Source organism: Loxodonta africana, chromosome 5 (assembly GCF_030014295.1).
Source record: "Loxodonta africana isolate mLoxAfr1 chromosome 5, mLoxAfr1.hap2, whole genome shotgun sequence".
Taxonomy (NCBI): domain Eukaryota; kingdom Metazoa; phylum Chordata; class Mammalia; order Proboscidea; family Elephantidae; genus Loxodonta; species Loxodonta africana.
This window is the reverse complement of record NC_087346.1, coordinates 119316781-119342788: the sequence shown is the minus strand read 5'-3', so window position 1 is coordinate 119342788 and position 26008 is coordinate 119316781. Positions and strand designations below refer to the sequence as shown.

Here is a 26008-nt window from a genome sequence, read left to right as displayed (position 1 = left end):
CTCCGGCATCACAGCAACATGCAAGCCACCACAGTACAACAAACCGACAGACAGGTGGTGGATATCATTTATAATAGCCTAAAAATAAAGCACCTAGGAATAAATCTAACAAAAGGTATATATGACATTATAGAAGGAAATTGTAAAACTGTATCAAAAGTAATTAAAGATGACTTAAATAATGGAAAGATATTCCATGGTCATGAAGAGGAAGATGCATTATCTTGAAGATCTTTATTTTCCCCATAAAACCAAACCAAACGAAACCTGTTGCTTTCAAGTCAATTCCGACTCATAGTGACCCTGTAGGACAGAGTAGAACTGCCCCGTAGAGTTTTCAAGGAGCGCCTGGTGGATTTGAACTGCCAACCTTTTAGTTAGCAGCCATACCTTTTAACCACTACGCACCGGTGTTTCCAATACTAACCTCTAATTCAAAGAAATTCTGAACAAAATATTGTTTGATGTTAGTGTGCATATGCGGAACTTGAAAAGCTGTTCTAAATGAAGATCAAAGAGCAAGAAATAACCAAGACCACTTTGAAGAACAAGGTGAAGGGCTTTCCATATCAGATATAAAGCCTTATTTGAAAGATAAAGCGATTCAATATTTCATCATAAAGAAAACAAAAATCCTCACAACTGGATCAATAAGCAATAACATGATAAACTGAGCAAAGATTGGAGTTGTCAAGGATTCCATCTTACTGGGATCAAGAAACAATGTCCGAGGAAGCAGCAGTCAAATAATCAAATGACATATTGCATTGGACAAATCTGTTTCAAAAGACTTCTCTAAAGCGTTAAAAATCAAAGATATCACCTGGAGGATTAAGGTGCACCTGACCCAAGCCATGGTGTTTCCAAACGTCTCGTATGCTGGATAATGAATAAGGGAGATGAAAGAAGAATTGATGCATTTGAATTATGGTGTTGGTGAAGAATTTTGAATATACCATGGACTGCCAGAAGAACAAACAAATCCATCTTGGAAGAAGTATAGCCAGAATACTCCTTAAAAGCAAGAATGGCAAGACTTAATCTTATGTACTTTTTTTTTTTTTTTTTACCATCACTCTGTTTATTCATTTATTTATATTTTAGTTTCTTATTCAAAAATTTATACACAGATTGTTTTGTGACATTGGTTGCAATCCCTGCAACATGTCAGTACTCTCCCCCTTTCCCTTTACAACCTTGAGTTTCCCATTTCTGTTCGTCTGGTTTTTTGCCCCTTCCTGCCTTCTCATCTTTCCTTTTGGGCTGAAATATGAATTTTGGAAGTATATTCAGTTCTGAGTTAGCAGGGTGTCCGAGGGCCATGGTCTTAGGGGTTCCTCCAGTCTCTGTCAGACCAGTAAGTCTGGTCTTTTTTTGTGAATTTGAATTCTACATTTTTCTTCTACCCTGTCTGGAACCCTCTATAGTGATCCCTGTCAAAATGGTTGTTGGTGGTAGCTGGGCACCATTTAGTCCTTCTGGGCTCAGGATGGTGGAAGCTGTGGTTCATGTGTTCCATTAATCCTTTGGACTGATATTTTCCTGGTGTCTTTGGTTTTCTTCATTCTCCTTTACTCTGAACATCATGGGACCGATAGATGTATTTTAGATGGCTGCTCAAAAGCTTTTAAGACCCCAGATGCTACTCACGGGGGAAGTAGGATGTAGAACTTCTTCTTTATGAATTGTGTCATGACAATTGACCTAGATGTCCACCAAGACCATCGTCCCCAGCCTTCAGCTTCAGGAACTTGGTCCCTCAAGGTGTTTGGAAGTGTCTAAGAAGCTTCTAAGACTTTGTCTTGGTCAAGTTGTTCTGACTTCCCCTATGTTGTTTGTTGGCTTTCCTTTCACCAAAGCTTAATACTTATCTACTACCTACTTGGAAACCCTGGTGGTGTAGTGGTTAAAAGCTACGGCTGCTAACCAAAAAGTTGGCAGTTCAAATCGGCCACATAGTGATTTTCTCTCCCCACCCGTCCCCTCCCTCTTAACTATCAAAGACTGTTTTTCTGTGTGTAAAACTTTTCTTCAGTTTTTATAATAGTGGCCTCATACAATATTTATCCTTTTTTATTTATTTTTATTGTGCTTTAAGTGAAAGTTTACAAATCAAGTCAGTCTCTCATACAAAAACTGATATACACCTTGCTATGTACTCATCGTTGCTCTCCCCCTAATGAGACAGCACACTCCGTCTCTCTATCCTGTATTCCCCATGTCCCTCAGCCGGCTACTGTCCCCCTCTGCCTTCTCATCTCTCCTCCAGACAGGAGCTGCCCACATAGTCTCATGTGTCTACTTGAGCCAAGAAGCTCACTCCTCACCACTATCATTTTCTGTCTTATATAGTCCAGTCCAATCCCTGTCTGAAGAGTTGGCTTTGGGGATGGTTCCAGTCTTGGGCTAACAGGAGGTCCAGGGACCATGATCTTTGGGGTCCTCCCAGTCTCAGTCAGACCATTAAGTCTGGTCTTCTTACGAGAATTTGAGGTCTGCATCCCACTGTTCTCTGCTCCATCAGGGATTCCCTGTTGTGTTCCCTGCCAGAGCAGTCATCAGTTGTAGCCAGGCACCATCTAGTTCTTCTGGTCTCATGCCGATGTAGTCTCTGGTTTATGTGGCCCTTTATTTGTCCTTTTTGATTTATTTATTTCACTCAACATAATGCCTTCCAGATTCATCCATCTTGTGAAATATTTTGAGGATTCATCATTGTTCTTTATTGTTGCATACAATTCCACTGTGCATAACCCAGAAAACACCCAGTGCTGTCGAGTCGATTCTGACTCATAGCGACCCTATAGGACAGAGTAGAACTGCCCCATAGAGTTTCCGAGGAGCGCCTGGTGGATTCGAACTGCCGACCCTCTGGTTAGCAGCTGAAGCACTTAACAACTATACCACCATATGTATCATAATTTGTTTATCCATTAATCTTTTGATGGGCACCTATGTTGTCTCCATCTTTTTGCTTTTGTGAATAATGCTGCATTGAACATGGGTGTGCATATGTCTATTTGTGTGATGGCTCTTATTTCTCTAGGATATATTCATAGGAGTGTGATTGCTAGAGGGCATGGTATTTTTATTTCTGGCTTTTTAAGGAGGTGCCATATCGTTTTCTATAATGGTTGTACCATTTTACATTCCCATCAGCACTGCGTAAGAGTTCCAATCTCCCTGTGACCTCTCCAATTTTTTTTTTTTTTTTTTTTTGATTCATGCTGGTAATGTCAGGGTGAGATGGCATCTCATTGTAGTTTTGATTTGCATTTCTATAATGGCTACTCTATCGCATTAAAAAATGCTGTTGGCATTCTGGTTGGAATTGCATTGTATCTGTAGATCACTTTGGGTAAGATTGACATTTTCATAATGTTGAGTCTCCCTATCCATGAGCATGGTATGTTTTTCTATTTATGTAGGTCTCTTTTGTTTTCTTGCATTGGTGTTTTGTAGGTTTTTTGTATAGCTCTTTTACTTGTCTGGCTAGATTCATTCCTAAGTATTTTATCTTTTATGGGGCTGTTATAAATGGTATTGTTTTCCTGATTTCCTTTTTGAAGTTCTCTTTGTTAGCTTAGAGGAATTCAACTGATTTTTGTATGTTGATCTTGTATCCTGCTACTCCACTGAACCTTCCTATTAGTTCCAGTAGTTTTCTTGTGGAATCTTTGGGGTTCTCTGTGTATAGGATCATATCATCTGTGAATATGGACAGTTTTACTTCTTCCTTTCCATTTGGATGCCCTTTATTTCTTTCTTTTTTTGCTTTATTGCTCTAGCTAGGAATTTCAGTACAATGTTAAATAGGAGTCGTGATAAAGGGCATCTTTGTCTTGTTCTCATTCTCAGTGGGAATGCTTTCTGCCTCTCCCTGTTGAGAATGATGTTGGCTGTTGGTTTTGTATATAAAAAAAAGAGAAAGAAAGCCCATTGCTATCAAGTCAATTTCCAACTCATAGTGACACTATAGAACAGAGCAGAACTGCCCCACAGAATTTCCAAGGAGCACCTGGTGAATTCAAACTGCTGACCTTCTGGTTAGCAGCTATAGTACTTAACCACTACGCCACCAGGGTTACCTTGGTTTTATGTAGATGCCCTTTATTATGTTGAACATTTTCCCTTCCATTCCTATTTTATTGAGAATTTTTTATCAGGAATGGGTGTTGGACTTTATCAAATGCTTTTTCTGCATTGATTGAGATGATCATGTGATTCTTTGTCTTACATACTTTGTATGTGTTATCAGGACAGACCAGTTCCTAGAGAAGGACATGGGTAAAGAAGAGGGTCCATGGAAGAGAGGAAGATCCTCAACAAGATGGATTGACACAGTGTCTGCTATGATGGGCTCAAGCATAACAACAATTGTGAAGATGGCACAGGACTGGACAGTGTTTTGTTCTGTTGTACATGGGGTTGCTATAAATCAAAATTGACTCGATGGCAGCTAATGACAACAACAACATCTGAAAGCACATGGGCAAGCTACCCCAATCGCTGGGAGGGGAGGTGGAAGATGACAGTCCTTGGCCCCCTTGTAGGACTGACTCACTGGCCTGTGTTGTCTAAACTAGTTGAGAAGACAGAGTTACAAAGGAGCTGACTCATCCTGGAGCTTGGAAAGTGGCCAGCCCTAGTCTTGGAGTCCCAAAGCCATGGATATTTTCAAGTTATATTATTTTGACAAGCTAGCTGACTTCTCCACACCTCAGTCACTTAATCCACAAAATGGGGATAATACTAAAATATTCCTCACGATTGACTGTGGGATTAAAATGAGATAATGTTCATGAGTGGATGTGCTTTGTAAATGTTAGTTCTAAATCTTTAAGTACAAGATTCAATGCAATGGTCTTGAGTAAAAAAAATAAAGAAGAATTAGAGGTGGGGCCAAGATGGTTGACTAGGTAGAAGCTACCTAGGATCCCTCTTGCAACAAAGCCTCGGAAAAACAAGTGAATCAATCACATACATGACAATCTCCGAACCCTGACCATCAAACACAGATCTAAAGAGTAGACCTGAGTGACAGAGACTGAGAACAAACAACCACGGGGAAGCAGCGACTGTTTTCGGAGCCTAGAGCCAGCATCCCAGCCAGGAAACCTTGGTGCCGGGCTTTGGACTGGGTGCAGAGGAGCTGAGCACGGCACCCTGAGACAGCACAAACATGGGACACAGCCCTAGCCCCCAGAAGTGACCTCGGGGGAAGCCCAGCCAGTGCACGCAGGCAGAGCAGCGACGCAGCTGAAAGGAGGAGTAGTCACCAGGAGGCAGTGACTGGTTTTGGAGCCTGGAGTGTGGCGTCCCAGCCAGGGAACCTTGGCGCTGGGCTTTGGACTGGGAACAGAGGAACTGACCACGGCTTCTGAGACAGCACAAGCACAGGACGCGGGCTTGACCCTCAGGGGCAATCTCTACCCAGCCAGCTCACACAGTCAACACACCCCTCGGGAATCTCAGATAAAACAGTCATCCCAAGCAAGATAAGTAACTTTGTCTATATTCCGGGGTGCTACTCTCTCCATTTTTTTTTTTTTTTACTCTCTCCTATTTATCTGAACCCTCCCCTCCCCTTCCCAGGTGGCTTCATTAACATTGGAATTTCCTGAGCCAGAGAGTGAAGGTGCTGCAGTTTTTTTTTTTTTTTTTTTTTTTTTGGTCTTTTCCTAACCCATTCTCCTGGCCTGAGAGAAGCAGCTACAAAAAACCCAGGGACCAAAAATCCTTCTCTAATTGGACTAAAAACACAGAACCAGCTCCAGCCAAACATATGTGATCCACAGCCTTGGGCTTTCACCCCTACGGGGAACAAGGTGGCTATTATAATGCAAAGGCAATTCTGATAGGGATCTGACTGTAATTGTTTTAGCAGATTACTGGAAAGACATGTTTCCCAGGTTTGAGATCTCTGCGTATTCAACAGAGCCCTCACTGACCCACAACAGGGAACTGAGGGCTGAAGCTCCCCCCAGACCACCTAGCCTCCTGCCTTAGGGGTCTAAGGAGGATGACACCTACCAATCTGTAGAGGTACTTGCATTGGGGGCCTAAGATACAGCTGCAGAGCCCACCCACCAAAGTGCTTTAGGAACAGAGACACACCTACCTCACTGGCACTTGGGGGAAGCCTGTCAGCATTCTGCACCCCCTGGAGTGTGAAACCCTGCTGCTACTAGAATCTGGTGCATACAACTATCACCACTACTTCTCTAGGTGGATAGGTGACAGTGTGCGTCACACACTTGATGACCCAAACTCAGATTCTACTCAAGAATAGTGAATGGACTCTTGGGCTTATATATCTGGTAACAGCCCAAACCAGCTGGTAATAGGACATAAGTGAGTCAAGGGCTACAGCAATCAAGATAGCGCAATCTAGTAGCCCATCTACGTATATTGAAAGAAAACAAAACAAGATAAGACTCAGAGAGCAAATATAGAATAAATCACTACAATATCTTATAGATGGCTCGGAGACAGCAGTCGATATCAAACCACATAAAGAAGCAGACCATGATTGCTTCTACAACTCCCCAAACTAAAGAATCAAAATCTTCCCCAAATGAAGATACAATCCTGGAATTGCCAGATGCAGAATATAAAAAACTAATATACAGGATGCTTCAAGACATCAGAGATGACCTCAGAAATGAAATAAGGCAATCTATAGAAAAAGCCAAGGAACACACTGATAAAGCAGTTGAAGAACTCAAAAGATTATTCAAGAACATAGTGGAAAAATTAATAAACTGCAAGAATCCATAGAGAGACAGCGTTCAGAAATCCAAAAGATTAACAGTAAAATTACAGAATTAGACAACTCAATAGGAAGTCAGAGGAGCGGACTTGAGCAATTGGAATGCAGGGTGGGGGATCTGGAGGAAAAGGGAATTGACACCAATATAGCTGAAAAAAAAATCAGATAAAAGAATTTAAAAAAATGAAGAAACCCTAAGAATCATCTGGGACTCTATCAAGAAGAATAACTTGCATGTGATTGGAGTCCCAGAACAGGGAGGAATAACAGAAAATACAGAGAGAATAGTTGAAGATCTGTTGGAAGAAAACGTCCCTGACATCATGGAAGATGAAAGGATATTTATCCAAGATGCTCATCGAACCCCATTTAAGATTGATCCAAAAATAAAATCACCAAGACATATTATCACCAAACTTGCCAAAACCAAAGATAAAGAGAAAATTTTAAAAGCAGTCAGGGATAAAAGAAAGGTCTCCTACAAAGGAGAATCAATAAGAATAAGTTCAGACTACTCAGCAGGAACCATGCAGGCAAGAAGGCAATGGGATGACATACATAGAGCACTGAAGGAGAAAAACTGCCAGCCAAGGATCATATATCCAGCAAAATTCTCTCTCAAATATGAAGGCAAAATTAAAACATTTACAGATAAACACAAGCTTAGAGAATCTGCAAAAACCAAACCAAAGCTACAAGAAATACTAAAGGAAATTGGTCAGAAAACCAATAATATCAGATACCAGCACAACACAAGGTCACAGAACAGAACATCCTGATATCAACTCAAATAGGGAAATCACAAAAACAAATTAAGATTAATTTTAAAAACAAAAAAACGCTCAAAACAGGGAATCATTGAAGTCAATATGTAAAAGATCACAATAATCAAAAAGAGGGACTAAATACAGGTGGCATAGAACTGCCATATGGAGAGGGAAACAAGGCAATATAGGACAATACAAGTTAGGTTTTTACTTAGAAAAATAGGGGTAAATATTAAGGTAACCACAAAGAGGTATAACAACTCCATAACTCAAAATAAAAACCAAGAAAAACATAACGACTGAGCAAACATAAAGTCAAACACAATGAAAATGAGGAACACACAATTTACAAAGAAAAACGTCATAGCACAAAAAAGTAAGTGGAAAAATGAAATTGTCAAAAACACACATAAAAAGGCATCAAAATGACAGCACTAAACACATACTTAACTATAATTATTTACGCTGAACGTAAATGGACTAAATGCACCAATAAAGAGACAGAGAGTCTCAGACTGGATAAAGAAACACGACCCGTCTATATGCTGCCTACAAGAGACACACCTTAGACTTAGAGACACAAACAAACTAAAACTCAAAGGATGGAAAAAAATATATCAAGCAAACAATAAGCAAAAAAGGGCAGGAGTAGCAATATTAATTTCTGACAAAATAGACTTTAAACTTAAATCCACCACAAAGGATAAAGAAGGACACTACATAATGATAAAAGGGACAATGGATCAGGAAGACATAACCATATTAAATATTTATGCACCCAATGACAGGCCTGCAAGATACACAAATCAAATTTTAACAGAACTGAAAAGTGAGATAGACACCTCCACAATTATAGTAGGAGACTTCAACACACCACTTTCGGAGAAGGACAGGACATCCAGTAAGAAGCTCAATAGAGACACGGAAGACCTACTTACAACAATCAACCAACTTGACCTCATTGACTTATACAGAACTCTCCACCCAACTGCTACAAAGTATACTTTTTTTCTAGCGCACGTGGAACATTCTCTAGAATAGACCACATATTAGGTCATAAAACAAACCTTTGCAGAATCCAAAACATCGAAATATTACAAAGCATCTTCTCAGACCACAAGGCCATAAAAGTGGAAATCAATAACAGAAAAATTAGGGAAAAGAAATCAAATACTTGGAAACTGAACAATACCCTGCTCAAAAAAGACTGCGTTATAGAAGACATTAAGGAGGGAATAAAGAAATTCATAGAATGCAATGAGAATGAAAACACTTCCTATCAAAACCTCTGGGACACAGCAAAAGCAGTGCTCAGAGGCCAATTTATATCGATAAATGCACACATACAAAAAGAAGAAAGAGCTAAAATCAGAGAACTGTCCCTACAACTTGAACAAATAGAAAGTGAGCAACAAAAGAATCCATCAGGCACCAGAAGAAAACAAATAATAAAAATTAAAGCTGAACTAAATGAATTAGAGAACAGAAAAACAACTGAAAGAATTAACAAAGCCAAAAGCTGGTTCTTTGAAAATATTAACAAAATTGATAAACCGTTGGCCAGACTGACTAAAGAAATACAAGAAAGGAAACAAATAATCCGAATAAGAAACGAGATGGGCCACATCACAACAGACCCAACTGAAATTAAAAGAATCATATCAGATTATTATGAAAAATTGTACTCTAACAAATTTGCAAACCTTGAAGAAATGGATGAATCCCTAGAAAAACACTACGTACCTAAACTAACCCAATCAGAAGTAGAAAAACTGAATAGACCCATAACAAAAAAAAAAGATTGAAACGGTAATCAAAAAACTCCCCAAAAAAAAAAGCCCTGGCCCGGATGGCTTTACTGCAGAGTTCTACCAAACTTTCAGAGAAGAGTTAACACCTCTACTACTTTCAGAGAAGAGTTAACACCTCTACTAAAGGTATTTCAAAGCATAGAAAACCACGGAATATTACCTAACTCCTTCTATGAAGCCACCATACCCCTGATACCAAAACCAGGTAAAGACATCACAAAAAAAGAAAATTACAGACCTCTAACCCTCATGAACATAGACGCAAAAATCCTCAACAAAATTCTAGCCAATAGAATTCAACAACATATCAAAAAAATAATCCACCACGACCAAGTGGGATTTATACCAGGTATGCAAGGCTGGTTTAATATTAGAGAAACCATTAATGTAATCCACCATATAAATAAAACAAAAGACAAAAACCACATGATCTTATCAATTGATGCTGAAAAGGCATTTGACAAAGTCCAACACCCATTTATGATAAAAACTCTCACCAAAATAGGAATTGAAGGAAAATTCCTCAACATAATAAAGGGCATCTATACAAAGCCAATGGCCAACATCACTCTAAATGGAGAGAGCCTGAAAGCATTTCCCTTGAGAACGGTAACCAGACAAGGATGCCCTTTATCACCACTCTTATTCAACATTGTGCTAGAGGTCCTAGCCAGAGCAATTAGGCTAGACAAAGAAATAAAGGCCATCCGGATTAGCAAGGAGGAAGTAAAATTATCTCTATTTGCAGATGACATGATCTTATACACAGAAAACTCTGAGGAATCCTCCAGAAAACTACTGAAACTAATAGAAGAGTTTGGCAGAGTCTCAGGTTATAAGATAAACATACAAAAATCACTTGGATTCCTCTACATCAACAAAAAGAACATCGAAGAGGAAATTACCAAATCAATACCATTCACAGTAGCCCCCAAGAAGATAAAATACTTAGGAATAAATCTTACCAAAAATGTAAAAGACCTATACAAAGAAAACTACAAAGTACTAGTGCAAGAAACTAAAAAGGACTTACATAAGTGGAAAAACATACCTTGCTCATGGATAGGAAGACTTAACATAGTAAAAATGTCTATTCTACCAAAAGCCATCTATACATACAATGCACTTTCGATCCAAATTCCAATGACATTTTTTAATGTGTTGGAGAAACAAATCACTAACTTTACATGGAAGGGAAAGAAGCCCCGGATAAGTAAAGCATTACTGAAAAAGAAGAAGAAAGTGGGAGGCCTCACTCTACCTGATTTTAGAACCTGTTATACAGCCACAGTAGTCAAAACAGTCTGGTACTGGTACAACAACAGGCACATAGACCAAAGGAACAGAATTGAGAACCCAGATATAAATCCATCCACATATGAGCAGCTGATATTTGACAAAGGCCCAGTGTCAGTTAATTGGGGAAAAGATAGTCTTTTTAACAAATGGTGCAGGCATAACTGGATATCCATTTGCAAAAAAAGTGAAACAGGACCCATACCTCACACCATGCACAAAAACCAACTCCAAGTGGATCAAAGACCTAAACATAAAGACTAAAACGATAAAGATCATGGAAGAAAAAATAGGGACAACGTTAGGAGCCCTAATACAAGGCATAAACAGAATACAAAACATTACCAAAAATGACGAAGAGAAACCAGATAACTGGGAGCTCCTAAAAATCAAACACATATGCTCATCTAAAGACTTCACCAAAAGAGTAAAAAGACCACCTACAGACTGGGAAAGAATTTTCAGCTATGACATCTCTGACCAGCACCTGATCTCTAAAATTTATATGATTCTGTTAAAACTCAACCACAAAAAGACAAACAACCCAATCAAGAAGTGGGCAAAGGATATGAACACACACTTCACTAAAGAAGATATTCAGGCAGCTAACAGATACATGAGAAAATGCTCTCGATCATTAGCCATTAGAGAAATGCAAATTAAAACTACGATGAGATTCCATCTCACTCCAACAAGGCTGGCATTAATTCAAAAAACACAAAATAATAAATGTTGGAGAGGCTGCAGAGAGATTGGAACTCTCATACACTGCTGGTGGGAATGTAAAATGGTACATTCACTTTGGAAATCTATTTGACGTTTTCTTAAACAGTTAGAAATAGAACTACCGTACAACCCAGAAATCCCACTCCTCGGAATACACCGTAGAGAAATAAGAGCCTTTACACGAGCAGATATATGCACACCCATGTTTATTGCAGCTCTGTTTACAATAGCAAAAAGCTGGAAGCAACCAAGGCGTCCATCAACGGATGAATGGTTAAATAAATTGTGGTATATTCACACAATGGAATACTACTCAACAATAAAGAACAGTGATGAATCTGTGAAACATTTCATAACATGGAGGAACCTGGAAGGCATTATGCTGAGTGAAATTAGTCAGAGGCAAAAGGACAAATATTGTATAAGACCACTATTATAAGATCTTGAGAAATAGTATAAACTGAGAAGAACACATACTTTTGTGGTTACAAGGGGGAGGGAAGGAGGGTGGGAGAGGGTTATTTACTGATTAGTAAGTAGATAAGAACCACTTTAGGTGAAGGGAAGGACAATACTCAATACATGGAAGGTCAGCTCAACTGGACTGGACCAAAAGCAAAGAAGTTTCCGGGATAAACTGAATGCTTCAAAGGTCAGCGGAGCAAGGGCGGGGGTCTGGGGACTACGGCTTAAGGGGACTTCTATGTCAATTGGCAAAATAATTCTATTATGAAAACATTCTGCATCCCACTTTGAAATGTGGCATCTGGGGTCTTAAATGCTAACAAGTGGCCATCTAAGATGCATCAACTGGTCTCAACCCACCTGGATCAAAGGACAATGAAGAACACCAAGGTCACACGATAACTATGAGCCCAAGAGACAGAAAGGGCCACATGAACCAGAGACTTACATCATCCTGAGACCAGAAGAACTAGATGGTGCCCGGCCACAACCGATGACTGCCCTGACAGGGAGCACAACAGAGAACCCCTGAGGGAGCAGGAGATCAGTGGGATGCAGACCCCAAATTCTCGAAAAAGACCAGACTTAATGGTCTGACTGAGACTAGAGGAATCCTGGCGGTCATGGTCCCCAAACCTCATGTTGGCCCAGGACAGGAACCATTCCCGAAGACAATTCATCAGACATGGAAGGGACTGGACAATGGGTTGGAGAGAGATGCTGACGAAGAGTGAGCTACTTGTATCAGGTGGACACTTGAGACTGTGTTGGCATCTCCTGTCTGGAGGGGAGATAGGAGGGTAGAGAGGGTTAGAAACTGGCAAAATTGTCACAAAAGGAGAGACTGGAAGGAGGGAGCGGGCTGACTAATTAGGGGGAGAGTAAGTGGGAGTATGGAGTAAGATATATATAAGTTTATATGTGACAGAATGACTTGATTTGTAAACTTTCACTTGAAGCACAATAAAAATTATTAAAAATAAATAAAGAAAGAAGAATTACTTTATAAAGTGAGATGTCAACATAGAGATTGACAAAACAATGCAATAGAATAAAGTCCAGAAAGATACCTGCATTTACAGAAACTTGATACATGGTGAAGATGGCATTGCAGATCAGTGGGAATAGGATGAATTGTTCAATAAACCACAGGAACAATTGGTTAAAACTGGATCCTTGCCTCACCCGTACTCTGGACTAACGACTTAAGTGTGAAAAACAAGATAAAAGAAAAATATTTTTATGATGATCCTGGGTCAGAGAAGAGTTTCTTAAACAAAACTCAGAAAGTACAGATTATAAAAGAAAAGATTGATAAATTCGAGTATGTTAAAATTAACATCTATTAATGTTTTATTACTCTCTGGTTCACCAAGGCAGGTTGGCGTGGTGGTTAAGATTATGTGTCGGGTTGGCTGGGCCATGATCTCAGTGTTTATATGTGATCACTCCCATGATGGAATCTGCTGTGAGTAGCTAATCAGTTGACAGGGAGTTTCCTTGGGGGTGTGGCCTGCATCCGAATATAAGCAGATATTCTGGCTTTTTGCTCACTCTGGATCCTGTGGCTGCCTCCTGTTTGTTTCACCTCTGGTTCTTGGGACTTGAGCTATCAGCTTGCCTGCCAGTCTTGGGATTTGTTGATCTTCATAGCCTGTGAGCAAGAGCCCTGCTCTCCAACCTACCAACCTTGGGTCCGCCAGCCCCTGCAGCTATGTGAATCGGGAGAAGCCTCTGTTCTGACCCACGGGCTTGGGATGTTCCAATCCCTACAATTGCATGAGCTGTTTCCTGGATATAAATCTCTCTATATACATATTTATACACTTTACTGGTTTTGCTTCTCTAGAGAACCCAGCCTAAGACAAATTAATGTTCCCAACTTTGCACCGACTCCTTATAATAGAATAATACATCTATGCCCTTTACGTTGTGACTTTGTGGTGTCTGCCTTTAGAGTGATGTCCCTGGATGGTGCAAACAGTTAACGTGCTTGGCTGCTAACCAAAAGGTTGAAGGTTTGGTTCTACCCGGAGGTGCCTAGGAAGGAAAGCCTGGATCTACTTCCAAAAAATCAGCCATTGAAACCCTGTGGAGCAGAGTTGACTCATTGGCAACTGGCCTTTAGAGTAGGCAGACTACACACCTCTCCCCAGCTGAGTTTAAGCTTGACCATGTGACTTGCTTTGACCAATGGGATGTAGCATAACACATATTATGCTTGTCTTGCTTTTTTAATATAACAGAAATAACACAAGTGGATGGTTTTAACAAACAGAAATTTATTTTCTCACAGTTTAGGAGGCTAGAAGTCTGAATTCAGGGTGCCAGCTCTAGGGGAAAGCTTTCTCTCTCTGTCACCTCTGGAGGAATGTCCTTGTGTCTTTAAGCTTCTGCTCCTGGATGATCTCATGTGGCTTGACAGCCCTCTTCCCCCCATCTCTGCTTCTCTCTCTTGGTTGTTTAAACTCTTTTATATCTCAAAAGAGATTGACTCAAGACACATCCTAGGCTAATCCTACCTCATTAACATAACAAGGACAACTCGTTCCCAAATGGGATGATAACCACAGGCATAGAAGTTTGGATTTACAGCACATATTCGATCCATAACAATGCTTACCCAGAGGCTTTAAATGTGTTTGTGTGGTTTGCCTTGCCGTCTTCCATCTAATAATAGCATGCACTGAGTAGCTGTTGTCTTCAAATGAGAGCAGAAGACAGACCTAACCAGTCTGAGGCAGAAGTACCCTGGCTGACCAACAGATCTGTGACTTAGAAAAATAAAATTGTGTTGCTATACACCTGTGAGTTTTTGAGGCTTGTTTTTTAACACAGCATTGTTCCAGCAATAGGTGACTAGTATGTTAACGTAATCAAAAGGGATATTTATTTTTTTGAAGGATGATCAAGCCTTAAGGAATCAAAAAAGGACAGAGACTTGGAAACAGGCAGAAGCCAGGATATTTCTGGAAGGTAGGACTCAAAGTCCACTCCAGGAAAAAAATAGAATTATTTTCTGTTTCTGTGATCCTTTGATCAAGATTTAAATGCCAGGAAGAGAGCATCCAATCGTCTTAGCCTGGGTCACCTCGGCCCACTAACTAGAAGAGGGCAGAAATCTTGGTAGTGTATTCTAGACAATGGGAAGAAAGAATGCCTGACAAGGAAATGATGTACTTGTAGAAGAGGTGATTGATACTGAGGAACCAGAAACAAGAAATGGCCAAGACATGTGCTGAGCAAGCAACTGTCTGATTATGATATTTTTCCCAGTGAGGGCTTGTGGGAGAGACTACCCACCAGCATGTGTGCTTATTTGGTCAACCTGGTAATTCTGCTTCTCACAGCAAACTTGTGCTTGATCTTGAGAGAATTCTATTACTTGCCCAGCCTTTTTTACCTGTGTGTAGGACCTAACCCTGCATTCTAGTGTCTTCACCAAGGCCATACTAGCTGGCCTCCCTACAGGTGCCCTCTGAGGCCATTATTGTCCACTGGCAGCACTGAAGACAAGAAGAATAGGCTGGCTAGAGCATAGGGGACATGAAGTGGTTAGCAGCAAGCAGGTTGGCTGAGGTTAGATTTTGCTTTGAACACCAAGATAAGCAGAATGGGCTTTTATTTTACATAACCAGATGGGTGTTGTTGGAGGCAATTTTAGCTGGGGAATAAACCAAGCAGAACTGTGTTTTAGGAAAATTAACCTTCCTATATAGGTTGAAGAACAGAAGGAAGAGACCAACTGTGGGCTATGTTTGTTTCTACCGTGTAGCTTTTCAAGCTAGAAGTGAAACCATGGACAAGTCAGTCAACTTCTCTGAGGTCAGTTTTCTCATCTGCTACTTCCCAAAAATCTCTTATACAAAGCAAAGTAGCCATGATTCTGCTAATTATTAGAGATGAAATTATGTGTGTTCAGGACTGTATTTATGTCATCTACAAAGCTTTTGGGGTGCATATTTATATTGTGGGTTGCCAGCCTGTGGCTATGACTCCTTTGAAGAGCCCTGGAGCTATTGCCAAAGGTCGCCAAATCTATATATGCCCAATCATAGTCTGAGGCTGGATAGATAACATGTCTTATACACCTCCACTACATTTTCCTATAGGGTCACTATGAGTCAGGATCGACTCGACGGCAACAGGTTAGGGTTCGGTTCAGTACCTTTTCCTAAATATACATATGGAAGTTTTGGGACTTAATTAAATACAAATGCATTTTCCAGACTGACTCATGGCAACCCCCATGCGTGTCAGAGTAGAATTGTGTGAACACAGATTTTGATTGGCTGATTTTTTGGAAGTAGATCACCAGGCCTTTTTTCCAAGGTGCCTCTGGGTGAACTTTCAACCTTTCAAGTACCAGCTAAGTTCATTAACCATTTGCTCCACACAGGGAGTCCTCACAAGTGACTAAGTTCATATTAGTAGTTTCTTATGAATATGGATTTTCTCAACCAACAAATACTACAAACAAAATTACTGTCATAGGTAGGTCTACAAAATAGAGACAACATAGTACCTACCTCATTGAATTGGTGTGAGATTCAAATAACTAAAGTATCTGCAGGTTCTTAGAATAGTGCCTAAAGCAAACCCATTGCTGTTCAGTCAATTTCAACTCACAGAGACCCTAGAGCACAGGGCAGAACTAGAACATAGTAAGTGTTCAGTAAATGCCAACTGTTATTATACAGCAATCCTCAACCTTGAAGGTGGGGACCACTCATTTAGATGATCTCTAAAATCACCCTTTGTGCAGCTAAGTTTTAATGGCTTTATAGGTTTTATGAAAAATCTTGTGAAAGGGGAAGAAATTCTTTGGGATCTATTGATCATGCTGCTCCTAATGCAGAAAATGGCATTAGCCTATGAGCAGTTCTAAGCTCAGGTGGAAGAAATCTTTGGAAGAGGGCCCATGTTTATTCAGCTGACAGTGTGGTGGAGAAAGATGAACTCAGAGACCTCTCCGTCATCTGTACTGTTCTGTCCGACAAGCTTTCTCACCTAAAAGAGCAACAGCAACTATTAAAGTAACCACCAGGTGGCGCTATCATCAAAATTACACCCCAGACCTCCGTTTGTTTAAAGCCTTCTTTCCCACCCACGACTCATAGCGACCCTACTCAAACCTTAACGTGACCACATCAGCCAGGATCTTGTTCAAACGCAGGTTTTGATTCAGTAGGTCTAGGATGGGTTCTGAAGTTCTGCATTGCCAACAAGCGCCTAGGTGATGTTGATGCTGTACCGAGGTTCTAGCTAGAGTATAAAAATCCAGTCGTTTATTAGTGGATTCTGGCCATGGTGATCATGTGTGTCAGAGTACAACTGTGCTCCATAGGATTTTCAGTGGCTGACTTTTCAGAAGTAGATCACCAGGCCTTTCTTTCGAGGCATCTCTGGATACACTCAAATCTCCAACCTTTTGGTTGTTAGCCAAGCACTTTAACCCTTTACCCCACCTGGGGACTCCAGCTAGACTATGGCTTTCAGCAATTCTTCATTGTTTCTGATTCTGACAGGAGTAAGAATTAAGTAGATCTGAAAAACAGCCCCATTCTATTTAGGAGGTAGTAAAAAGGAAGAAAAACGAAAATCAAAACAAAACCAACACAGTTAGCTTTCTCTTGCCATCTCGCTAGTGTCTTGCAGTTCATCCTACTGAGGACTGATTCTGAAGGAGCAGGTGTCCTGGTCACGGTGAGCTGTGGAGAAGGTCAGAATGGATCTTCCCTTTACATCTCTGGCACAAGAGCTCATGAGAAAATTTATTACAGAATTTACAAAACACTAAGAGGTCAAATGTTTTAGCAAACATTCCATAAACCGCCCCCCCGCCCAAAAAACAAAGAAACAAACCAAAAAAAACCTGTTGTTGTCAGTCGATTCCAATTTATAAAAGCCAGCTCAGGGTGTCTAAGAGAGTCCATATAAATGGGCTGAAAAAGAACCAACCTGAGAATTGAAGAAGTAGAATAACAGGAAGAGATGCTTGCTGGTAGCGTTACCCTTGCATGCACAATGGGATCTATTTTAATACCTTGGACTTCTCCTTTCCACAGTGCAGGGGGCTTCAGAGAGTAACCAATGAAGTGAAACTGCTTCTAACCACAATGTTGAGAGTTTAGCTTCTGTCAGGCTTTGCTGTATGGTGATAGATCTGTGCTGCAAAATGAGAATTTGCATTGTAGCTGTCCTGCTATGCTTTCTTTTTCTCTTGGTACTTTTTTTTGGGTGGGGGGGAGGGATTCCTTTTTCATGATCTTCCTATATCATTTTTGTCCTTTTTCTTCTTGAGCCTCAAGTTGAGTTTTAAGGCAGACAGATTTAAAAATTAAAAACAAAATTATATCCTTTTTTTTACCTATTACATCAGTCAGCTTAACGCTTACCAGCTCCCTGCTTGTAAATGCCAAGGAGGATGTTGACTCTGTAAGTTTTCTATAAGGTTCTAACAACAGGGCAACTCCAGTGATGCAAACAGTTAATGCGCTGGGGTGCTAACCTGAAAGTTGAAGGTTTGAGTCTGGAGTCCACCCAGAGGTGCCTTGGAAGAAAGTCCTGGTGATCTATGTCCAAAAAATCAGCCATTGAAAACCCTATGGAGTTTCACCAAAGAGAATATTCAAATGGCCAACAAACACATGAAAAGATGCTCAACATCATTAGCCATCAGACAGATGCAAACCAAAACCACAGTGAGATACCATTTCACTCCCACTAGGAAGACTAAAAAAATTTTTTTTTTTTTTTTTTTTAGGAAGACTAAGATAAAAAATAGAAAATAACAAATGTTGACGACTATGTGGGGAATTCGGAACCCTCATCCACTGCTGGTGGAAATGCAAAATCGGACAGCCGTTGTGGAAAACGGTATGGCAGTTCCTCAAAAACTAAAAACAGAACTACCATATGACCCAGCAATTCCACTCCTAGGCATATACTCAGAAGACTTGAAAGCAGAGACTTATACAGAGATGTGTACACCAGTGTTCATTGCAACACTATTCATAACAGCCAAAAAGTGGAAACAACCTAAATGCCCATCAAAAAATGACAGATAAAAAAAATTTGGTACATACGTACAATGGAATGCTATTCAGCCAGTAGAAGAAACGAAGTCTTGATACATGCTACAATATGGATGAAGCTTGAAGGCATTATGCTGAGCAAAATAGGCCAATCACAAAAGGATAGATATGGTACAACCTCACTTACATGAAAAGATAAGAAAAGGCAAATGTATAGAGACCAAAGTTGATTAGTGGTTACCAGGGGTGGAAGGGAGGAGGAAAGGCAGTGTTGACAATGACAGAAAAATCACATTGATTTAAGGTAGGGTTGGACAGCCAATTATCGTAATTGTTACCAATAACTTGTACACCTATGAAAAGTAGAACTGGAAAAGTTGTGTGATACATATATTTACAAAAAGAAAAAAGCTGCAGAGCCTGCTTATGTATAACCAAAAACCCCCTGGGATTTGGTTTCTTGATTTGGAGGATTAGGGACATGTTTTCATGGGAGATTCCAGTTAATTGGCCTAATAACATGTTTAGTGCTTCTGTTCTGCCTCCTAGTTCATTGCGTAGTGCCTGGGGTCTTAAAAGCTTGCAAGTGGTCATATAAGCCATGATAATTGGTCTCTACCCACCTGGAGCAACAGAGGAAGAAAGTCAGGAATAGGAAGAGCAAATGGAATGTGTGGCTAATTGCCTCCATGAACAGCTGCCTCATTTGCCAACAGACCAGAAGAACTGGGTGGTGCCTGGCTGGCTACCAGTATTAAATATTTTGGCCAAAGAGTCTATAGAAGAATCCTGATCAAAAGGGGAAAAATGCAGAACAGAATTTGAACTTCTGATGGACTCCAGACTTCCTGGAGCCATGGAGGCTGGATGAACCTCTGAAACTATTGCCCTGAGATAATCTTTAAACCTTAAACCTAAAATATCCCCTGAAGTCTTCTTAAAACCAGACAATAGTTTAGCTTAACTAGTAAATAATGTCTGCCTTAAGCATTATACTCATTTAAGAACTATCTACATGGGATCAAACTGACAACAGCAACTCAAAAGATTAGACAGAAAATTTAGGGGGTGGTGAGTTTACGTTAACAGAGAGTAAGAATTCAGATAAGGAAGGCGAGAAGGTTGCAGAGTTCAAAGAATGTAATAAGTGTCACTGAATTGTACATGTAGAAACGGTTGAATTGGTGTATGTTTTGCTGTGTATATTCTCAACAACAGCAACAAAATAAAAAAAAGAAAACCCTGTGAAGCACCATCCTACTCTGCACACATGGGGTTGCCATGAGTCAGAATCAACTCAATGGCAATTTGTTTTTGATATATATGTTGTTGTTGTTAGGTGCCGTTGAGTTGGTTCCGACTCATAGCAACCCTATGCACAAAAGAATGAAACACTGCCCAGTCCTGCGCCATCCTTACAATCATTGTTATGCTTGAGCCCATTGTCGCAACCACTGTGTCAATCCACCTCATTGATGGTCTTCCTCTTTTCCACTGACCTTGTACTTTACCACGCATGATGTCCTTCTCCAGGGACTGATCCCTCCTGACAACATGTCCAAATTATGTAAGATGCAGTCTCACCATCCTTGCTTCTAAGGAGCATTCTGGTTGTACTTCTTCCAAGACAGGTTTGTTCATTCTTTTGGCAGTCCATGGTATATTTAATATTCTTTACCAATACCACAATTTAAAGGCATCTATTCTTCTTCCATCTTCTTTATCCATTGTCCAGCTTTCAATGCATATGTTGCGATTGAAAATACCATGGCTTGGGTGAGCCACACCTTAACCTTCAAGGTATCATCTTTGCTTTTCAACATTTAAAGAGGTCCTTTGCAGCAGATTTGCACAATGCAAAATGTCTTTTGATTTCTTGACTGCTGCTTCCATGGCTGTTGATTGTGGATCCAAATAAATATACATATAAACACACATATATATATGTATTTTTTTTTAGTTTGGGCGTCCTAAGGGGACAAGCCTCCTCATCCTACTTGCATAAGATATGCAGTAGTGTGTCCTAGCTGGAACCAATCTTGTAATAAAAGTTTGGCTGTTTGGGTGATATTCATCCCTCCCATCTATATGCACAGTAAGAGGAAGGAGAGGTATTTGGGGGGTTGGAAAGAAGAGATGGGAAGGGACAAGGACAACGGAAGGGGTGGGGTGCTGGACTGCTTTGGATCCCCCTTGGAGGGGGGTGGTGAGTGCTGAACTAATGGATTTTGTGGGAGATTTGATGAGACTCTGGATCCTAATACTGCCACTTTGGGATGCAGAGATACTGAAACCAGTTTTGAGGAGGGAGATGTTGAACCTACTGCTATAGGGGCTCAGTATGGCTCCTCATCTCAAGAGTGATTGGATTTGGGATTACTGGGAAAAGCACAAATAGCATGGACGTTAGCATTGTCTTGAAGGCACCTCCATTCAGCTATGTCAGTAGTGACAGGCTCTTTCAACGATGTTCAAAGTCCCCAGGTATAAGAACAGAGAGTAGAAGTAGTCTACCATGGCACCAAATGGTGTGATGGACGAGCACATCCAAGACTTTTTGGGAACTTGTGGGCATACCCATGGAGAGCTTTGCATGAGGGCTAGGAACCCTGCTGAAGTAGGCAGGGACAAGAACAAGAATCATTGTTGTTGGTGTGCTTTCTTTGTAGTCATAGGCTGGTGAGGATCAGCAGCACTTGAGTTACGTACTACGTGTTGCTGTCAAATGGATGCCGACTCATGGCAACTCTACAGGACATGGTAGAACCGCTCCATAGAGTTTCCAAGGGTGGCTGGTGGATTTCAGCTGCTGACCTTTTGGATAGCAGCCAAGCTCTTAACCGCTGCGCCACCAGGGCTCCAGAGTTACACATTAAATGATGAGAATTGCTCTTAAGCAACAAGCAATCTCCATCGAAGAATAGGGTCCAGGTTTTGAGAACCACAGCTTGTTGTTAGTTGCTGCTGAGTCAGCTCGCACTCATGGTGACCCTATGTATAACAGAACAAAACATTGTTCCCGGGTCTTGTGCCATCCTCACAATCTCTGGTATGTTGGAGCCCATTGTTGCAGCCACCATATCAGTCCATCTCATGGAGGGTTAGCCTCGTTTTCATTGAACCTCTACTATATAAGGCATGATTGTCCTTTTCTAGCAATCGGTCTTTGCTGATGACATGTCCAGAGTAAGCAAGACAGAGCCTCACCAACCTCACTTCACAGGAACATTCTGGCTGTACTTTCTCCAAGACAGATTTGTTCATTTTTCTAGCAGTCCATGGTATGTTCAATATTCTTTGCAAACACTACAATTCAAATGCATCAATTCTCCTTCGATCTTCATTTTTCATTGCCCAGTTTTCACATGCATCTGAGGCAACTGAAAAGACACGGGAATGAGTATTTCCAGGGTGAACATAAGCCTGAAAGAAACTAGCTCCCAAGCTCTTGTGAGGCAGTAAAGCTGAATAGATGTGAAATCAGTCTCTGTGATCAGATGGCCTTAGATTTCTGTCATCTCCTAGCCATGAAACCTTAATTTTTTGTGCCTTGGGCACTTCATCTGTTAATGAGAATAACGATAAAATTTAACTCATAGGTCTATGAGAAATAACATGTATAACTCATGACAGCCTTAGAACAGTGGCTAGACATTTAAACCTCAAGAAGTGTTAGCAGTTTTTACTGTTTAGCATAAGTCCAGGGTATTAACCACAGCCTTGTGGATACTGATTCAAATCTTTCCAGAAATAAAAGAACCAAGAGGAAGTTGAGGCCTGGTGAGTTTCTGGGTCTCCTCAGTACTTATGAGTCCAGAAATCAAAAGAAGATATTGGTTCTAAGGGACTATGAGAGATAACCCAAAATAGCTTTCTTCAGCATCTTTCTCTGAATGAATTCCCCCCAGGGCCAAAGGTACTGCTGCCAGGAAATTAGACACTTTAGAAAATTAGAACTCTAGAAAGTCCCTGGGCACAATTAGTGGTCTAAATTCCTCCATGGGAGAAAAGAACTTAATGATATTTAACCCAACAAGACATAAAAGAGGAAATGCCTCTTCTCCTTTTTATTATTTTTTCAATAAAACTGTAGGAGGAACTTACAACCACCGTAATATTGTGGTACTAGTATTTGCCTGTTCCAATCAGTCAGATGGATCCATCGTTCCACTGAATTTCACCACCTCATCCATTAGCACTCAGGACAAACAACTGTTCCACTGCCAATGACTTAGGAATGAAATAAGTTATTGTACAGCCAAGAAACAAGCAGTAGTGTAAGTTCTAGTAGGAACATGGCTACATAAGCTAGAATATATTACTTCTTAGGGTTGTCCCTACATGTGCAGGGCCCTGGGGCAAAGACCTCTTGCAGTGCAGGTCCCTGTCTATATAAACAATTAGAGTAAAAAATAAGTTGCAAATTCCTGTGCAGCCATCCTCTGTCAGTAGGGGCTTACATGTTGCTATGATGCTGAATCTCTTCTTTTTTTTTTTTTAAACATTTTATTGTGTTTTAGTTGAAAGTTTACAGCAGAAATTAGTTTCTCATTCAAAAATTTACATGCAGATTTTTTTCATGACATTAGTTGCAATCCCCAAAATGTGTTAGCTCTCTCCCTGTTTCTGCCCCAGATCCCCTGTTTTGATTAGTCTGGTTTTCCTGCCTCTTCTTGCCTTCTCATCTTTGCTTTTGGGCAGGTGTTGCCCATTTGGCCTTGTATACTTGTTTGATCTAAAGAGCACATTCCTCATAGGTGTTACTTTTTGTTTTACAGGCCTATGTCCAGGGGCTATAGTCTCAGGGGGGCTCCTCCAGTCTCTGTCAGATCAGTAAGTCTGGTCTTTTTTGTGAATTTGAATTTCGTTCTACATTTTCCTCCTGCTCTGTCTGGGACCCTCTATTGTGATCTCAGTCAGAGCAGTTGATGGTGGCAGTCGGGCACCATCTAGTTCTTTTGGGCTCAGGCTGGTGGAGGCTGTGCAATGCTAAAGATGTTTTAACGGAGCTTCCAGACTAGGAAGAAATGCCTGGTGATTTACTTCTGAAAATCAGCCAGTGAAAACCCCATGGGTCACAATGGTCTGATCTGCAGCCCATCATGGGAATGGTGTAGGACCAGGCAGCATTTCATTTTATTGTGTATGAGGTCGTCATGAGTCAGGAGCCAATTCAATGGCAGTTCACAACAGCAACAACAAGTTATAGTGATTTACCAATGAAGATGGGTAGAGAGGAGTTTCTTGTATGTATTGTTTATTGTCTAGTCAGTGGATGAGAAAATTCTTCCTAGGGTTCAAGTACCATTTCTTCCTGCTTAAAACCAAGAACCATCTCCTCATGTACTTCATTTGTCCAGTGTGTTGTTCCTGGCTAATTTGATATCTCCCACCATGATAGAATAGTAGCAATGCTGTCATTAATCACAAAAACATGGCTCTCCAGAACCTGTTTATGTTGAACATATAGGCCTTCTTGCCTCTGCAGGTTCCTAAGAGATGACTGTAAAGCTGGTTACATCATGATTCATGATGCTGCATCTTCTGTCCGCTGACTCTCTCAGGGGTCTGTACTAGGCTTCTCTCATGATGACCACAAATGCAAGTTGTCCCCAGGGTATGCAGGGAAGTGTGAACCAATATTAATTTTCTGGTCACATTAAATCTACCATTCAGAATATTAAAGTGTAAACACAACATATCTTCCAGCCATGTCTTCTCTTGGACTCTTTAGGCAATAATCACTACATATCTACAACGTGATCTCTCTCAGTGTGGACCACAGCCCTGTCCTCCACATACCCCCACCAGCTGGGCCAGGAAGTGACAGAACTCTAAGACCGTCTGATTATAGAGGCTGCTTTCATATCTACTCAGCTATAGTGCCTATAGGGTTGCTATGAGTTGGAATCTAACTGTAACCCTGGCTGGCCTACATTTGGCTGCAGGTTTTCTCCTGGGATAACCAGAACCTGAAGTTCTCTAGCAGCTCCTTGGCCCCCTGTTGTGCTCTACAGTTAACTGTTGACATGGATGTTCAGGTAGATCACCTCTGAATCTACTATCAGGGTCTGAAGTTGCTCCTTGTGCTTGCCACCTGTAGGGACTTCAGGGCACACCATTTCTCCTGTTCCCTCAAATGGCCCTTCGAGGAGTCCCATAGTGGGGTAAGGGGGCCAATGCCAGCAGCCCACCATTTGTCACAGCACACCATTTGGAAAACTGAGCTAAGTGAGAATGGGAAATTTCCCCAGGAGGGTGCTGGAGATGAAGTTGCCCTTAAAATGTCCGGAAGAAACCAGGCTTCCAGTTATTCTTTTTTTATTTTATTTTTTTGAGCTTTTGTCACTTTATTGTTAACCAATGAATGTTATCCAAAATTATAGATGTAATTGGAATTTAATTGTACAACACAAAATTATGCTAATGGTAAAGTCTATTGGGATTTACCACATATTCATTAACGTATTTTGATTGCTATATGAACATGGGAAACCCTGGTGGTGTAGTGGTTAAGTGCTACGGCTGCTAACCAAAGGGTCAGCAGTTCAAATCCACCAGGCACTCTTTGGAAACTCTATGGGGCAGTTCGAATCTGACCTATAGGGTCGCTATGAGTCGGAATCGACTCGATGGCACTGGGTTTGGCTTTTCGGTTTGGTATATGAACATGTGTGGTCACTGCTGATGATAAAATTTATAGTCAGTTTAATCACTGTGAAAACCTATGTCACAAATAGTTGTTCCTGTTAAGAAAAATTCACAAGGCTTTAAAAATGGACTAAATCCATTTTAATCCTAATCTACAAATAGATTATAAACAGCAAATATAACTGGTAGTTTTTCGACACCGATATCAAACTGATGTAGCAATGGACGTGTACACAATTCAAAATGAGGAAAATCAACCAAAATCCGTGGAAGCCTAGGTTTTCACCTTTAATGGCAATTGCTTTCGTGCTTTGGGAAAGCGAACACTTATGTTTCAAAGTTTGAATCACAGCGTTCACCATCTACTCCTCTGATGGGCTGCAGGTGCAAACATTTTCTTCTACAGGGTTTGAGGCATGTGCATAACCACTGTACAATAGTCACTTCAAGGTCAGCCAGTCATCTTTTGTCCTACAAAGTTTA

At 40.7% G+C, this 26008-nt stretch overlaps 1 protein-coding gene across 14 annotated transcripts in view; it reads right to left on the bottom strand.

Annotated features, from left to right (window-relative positions):
* The window catches only part of TLR1 (toll like receptor 1), a 125558-nt gene that overhangs the window by 55268 nt on the left and 44282 nt on the right, over positions 1 to 26008 (bottom strand). For 6 of the 14 annotated variants that reach the window (XM_064285945.1, XM_064285952.1, XM_064285947.1 and 3 more), the window contains one exon: positions 16973 to 22254. The exons of 1 other annotated variant lie outside the window; for it this stretch is intronic. The gene's annotated coding sequence lies outside the window, so the exon portion shown is untranslated. Of the gene's footprint in view, positions 1 to 823; positions 1015 to 5209; positions 16848 to 16972; positions 22255 to 23357; positions 25997 to 26008 lie in introns of those variants that run through there. 7 more of the 14 variants (XM_064285955.1, XM_010591411.3, XM_064285946.1 and 4 more) reach the window with 6 other exon arrangements.